This window comes from Monopterus albus, unplaced genomic scaffold (assembly GCF_001952655.1).
Source record: "Monopterus albus unplaced genomic scaffold, M_albus_1.0 scaffold59.1, whole genome shotgun sequence".
In the NCBI taxonomy this organism is placed as follows: Eukaryota; Metazoa; Chordata; class Actinopteri; order Synbranchiformes; family Synbranchidae; genus Monopterus; species Monopterus albus.
This window is the reverse complement of record NW_018127939.1, coordinates 1577179-1582062: the sequence shown is the minus strand read 5'-3', so window position 1 is coordinate 1582062 and position 4884 is coordinate 1577179.

The following is a 4884-nucleotide window of genomic DNA, read 5'->3' as shown; positions in this document are numbered from 1 at the left end:
ACCAATGATGGTAAGATGATGTCATGGGGTAGGACTGGATAAGTCTGACTTCTTCCTACTCCATTCAAGCATGTTCTAGGTATAAGCAAATTGATATTGGATTAGCATTTGTTGGATATGTGTAAAATTATGTGTGTTGACATATCAACTGTCTTTACATGCTTGAAAGAATAAATCAAATCAAATCAATGTAATGTTCTCTAAAACTTCCATTGTGGTATAATGACTATATGCAACTTTATTAATCACTGTTTTAAGGAATCTGGCTTTAGACCAACACACTAGTTTGAGGATAATCCAGTGCTGTAGTCGCCAAAGGGAAATGGCTCCATCAGTTGCTGTAAACATCAAATATCACCACAACTCATTTAAATGCCAGTGTAAATGGCATTTCTCATCAGAAGCCAATCACTGCCACTCTGTGACTGCAGGGGATCCAACAAAACAGCTGAAAACAACCTCATACCATCAAGAAACATTCATCCACAACAGACAGAAAGAGCCTAATAATGTTCCCATTCAACCTTTTCATTCATTCATTCATTTTCTACCGTTTAGTCCCAGAACGGTTCATTGTGAAGACTGAAGAGGAGCAAAGCCCGGGCGAAGGCGGGGTACACCCTGGACAGGTCGCCAATCCATCGCAGGGCTACCATTCAACCTTTGATTTGACAATTATCTCAACATATAATGTGCTGCAGGAACTGTGAATGATGGCTAGATCCATTCTTATTCTCAGCCTCAGGTCTAATCAACACAGGATAAAAATGAGTCAAACAACAGCTACCATGAGCATTTTTTATCATGTACATTTACCACTAATGGTCAAGTATAAATGACAGCAAATATTACAGATGTTATGCTGCACCTGCTTTCAAGGAAACCAAATTTTAACAACTAGTTATCAGGTCCACTGTTACCTTTTCTTTTTAGTGTTTTTAATTGAAGGCGGATAATGGTGGTCTTGCAAACGATCGAGGAGAAACTGATGAATTGTGGAATGAAAGCCATCAATAGCATAGCCTTGCACCTCATGGTGAACAACAACACGCTGATGACTAGCAGTAATGAGCTTCCAGGCTTACTTCCCTCCCTAAGGCCAATGATCCACCTGGGTACCTGTCAGCCCCAGGGCCCGCTGGTCACGCTCTGACTGGATAAGGAGACATGCATTGTGTGCTTGTGTGTGTGTGAGTTTGTGTTTAAAACCACTATAAGGCACCTGTGTGTGTGGTGAGCCAAGTTAATGGTTTGATTAACCAGTGATTTAGGCTGGGGTACATTATAATATGCATATAAAAAAAATCAATATGTGACCGGGGTAAATAACAATCCCCGCTTCACAAAAGTGAGAATAGTGGGTTCTTTATTTCCAAAAAAAGAACTGCAGATACTACATCGAATAACAGACGTTTCAATACCCCAGAGATGTTCACCCGTACTAAACAAATACAGCAGTGGCACGTCTGTACAATTTAGACAAACAAAAAGAACACATAGAATAAAAATAATAGAATCACTCAATGAACACTGGTCAGCAAACAACATATATATATATTATTCCACAGAGTACATTTATTAAACAAAAAATCCAAAGAAATAATAATTACCCAGCTCAAGGATCGAATTTAAATCTACACGCGGGCAGTCTTTCATCTACATGCATCGCGACTCTGTGCACAAAACAAAACAAAATAGGATCTCTTAAACATGCATCGGACATCCCTTACTTCGTCCACAACCATATGGTACAACTTTATTCTCAGCCATCCTGAATAACGTTAAGATAACATCTCACCGTTGATATATGCATCGATTCCCACCCCAAGGCCATCTACTGTTCGAAATGTGCAACTACAGCAGAAAATAACAGCTATTTTTGTTCACCTGGTTACAAATATTACAAAAGAGTTGATGGTGATAATTGCATTACAGTGTGGACTAACGCTAAATATTTCCCATAGGCAGATACATGGGTTGAGGATGGGGGCAGGTTTTTTGGGCTTAAATACTTAAAAATCATAATGTCTTCATAAGCTGTGGGTTGAGGATGGGGGCAGGTTTTTTGAGCTATACTGTATCTATAGGCAGAAATATACGCACAAAATATTTTAAGTGGGCTATTTAAATGCTTTATGTAAAGGGAACAAGATATGGTCCTTTGATGGAAATCACACAGTAGTATGGCAAAGACGCAGTGGGAGCTATTTGCATCTACACTGAGTCCCAAACCAAATCAAATCAACTGCACATGGTTGGAAGCCAAGGGATGGTAAAGATAATTGGATGACATATGAGGTACTGCTATATAGTAGTGACAGAGCAGCTGATAGGGGTGCAACGTCTTCACAGAACTTGCATATCTTCCCTCAGCAGATGAAATGGGGGTACAGTATGCAGGCAAAAGCTCCTTCACCAACTTCAAAACTGAAAATGTCTTCTCTGAAATGAGTAATGTGTCTGCAAGCTCCAGTGAAAATGTTGCTGTCATGAGGAATGAGAAGTAGAAAGGGAGGAAATTTCAGAGTAAATTTCATGACATTTTGTGGTGATGATGGTTATTATGTTATTATGACAGCCTTGTAGCAGGGGTACTTCACATCGTACAGTCGGACACACATAAATGAAAAGCTTTGCAAATGAATAAGAACAGCTGGAGCTTTTCTTACATTGCTCTTCTATTTGAAGTTGGAATTATTAGAATTCAGATCCACAGGCAGCAATACAAAGTCCAGCCTCTCCAACCGACGTTTCATTAGCAAATCTTCGACTCTCTAATCTAAACCCTTAGATTTTTCATGAAGTCATGAAACTGTTACAGTATAATTCAAACCAGCAATGAATAATCATACCTCCAAAGTAAACTGTGAGAGAGGCGGTGGTTACAGTGGTATTATGACCATGATTTTCCTTATCACAAAAAATAAATAGGTTGGCCCAAAATGAAAATATGCTAAAACATAAGAACTTCTCAGTAATATTGTTATTATTATATCATTATAGGCTTTTGTGGTTATAATGCTTGATAATGCCTTATCCAGCTACCAGTCATAGTTATGACTTGAATTTTGACACAAAGGTTTTTTTATAGGGCAGAAAAAGCTGGAGTTGACAAGCTTTCAAAACACAGCCCGGCATGAAAATACATCCACACTAAGACTACTGCTTGATTCCTTGATCACCAGTAATCTAATGATTTAGTCAAGATATTCAAGCTTTGCAATGAAACAGAGGACAAAAGCACTTGAAATTTACACAGCTGTTTGTCCTTATACTGTAGCTGGAAGACAAATGTTGTCTTTGTTAAAGGTTTTTTTGTCAATTTTGTCACAACCTCCAAGTGTGAAAACTGGTAAACCTGTGAGACAAAGCTGAATTTTGCTTGCCTGCCATTTCATTTGTGCTTACACATAAAAACAATGTCAACGGCCCTGTAAGACCGTGGAGGGTATTTCTTTTATTTGAATAATAAAAATAGGACTCCAGATGTTGAATTTAGATAAATAAAGGTCCTGTTGACATTTTTTCCCTCAGCTGACATGCCCACAGTAAACTCTAGGTAAATCAAAAGAATAAAATCAAGTAAAAGCACAGGAGAGATGGTGAGTAAATAGAATGCACTGAATATTTACTGTATTAAATTTGACTTTCTGCGAACTGAATGAATAAGTAAAGCAGCAAATTCAACAGCACTAATCTTATAACAGCTGCCCCAAACTGAATAACAACTTTAATTAACCATCTGACAGTTGCTCCTGTAGCACGCATGAAGTTAATGAAGCCCAAGCCATTTGTTCCTTCTGATACCTCTGCAAGATTGTAAGGATGTAACTGCAAATTCAAAAGTTCATGCAAAAATGAAAGAGGCAGAATTGCCTAATTAAGTTTCACATGGCTGAGAAATAATTACTAGCACCTTACACACACACACACACACACACACACACACACACACACACACTTGTATTTCTGTCTTTGTGAAGACACTCGCTGACATAATGCATTCTCTAGCCCCTAACCCTAACCTAAACCATTAGAACTAAATGCCTAATCGTAACCTGAACCTTAAAACCAAGCCTTAACCCTCAAAATGGTGTTTCAAAAGGTGTAGACCGAAGAAAATGTCTTCACTTCACAGGAAGCAGTTATTGCACTGTGGACAATGGACTCTTAGCATTAACCTTAGCATTGTTTTTTTATCAGAAGCAACAAGGTATTATCAGTCAGCTATGCAGTGATAAAAGATCACAAGATACATATCTGAGGGAGGTAAAATGAGGCAATTGAAGTGATTTCAGTGAATTTCAAATTCTGATCCTCTCATTGTGAAGACTGAAGAGGAGCAAAGCCCCAGTGAGGATGCCAAGTCATCCGCTGCTGTTGTCAGAAATGATACAGCACATGATAGGAGCAAAATTAGACTGAGAATAAAGAACATCTGAGCAGTAAGCTGCTCGACTGAGTGATCAGGTGGTGCAACACTGATTGCCACGATTTGAATAGTCCCAGAATTTGTGGGCTTTTCAGATGTTTTGGCCAGAGTAGCAACATGGCTTTAGGAATGCCATTGTGGGTTGGTTGGTCCAGCACATTCATCCAGTCCTGAAACATATGTCTTTGGTGGTAAACATCAACATGTCAGCATTCTCATTGCAAATGTTAGCATGTAGCTCAAGGACATCTTTGATGCTACAACCCCACAGAGAATGATTGTAGAGTCTTAGTTGTGTTTGTTTGCATGCAATGTACCAGCTTTGCTGTGTAGCTCTCAGGTTTACTTTCCCCATCTGTACAATGTAATAGACTGGCAACTTATGCAGGGTGTTTGTGTCCCCTCCCCTTCCACGACCCTCTTCAGGACAAGTGGCATAGATAATGGATGAA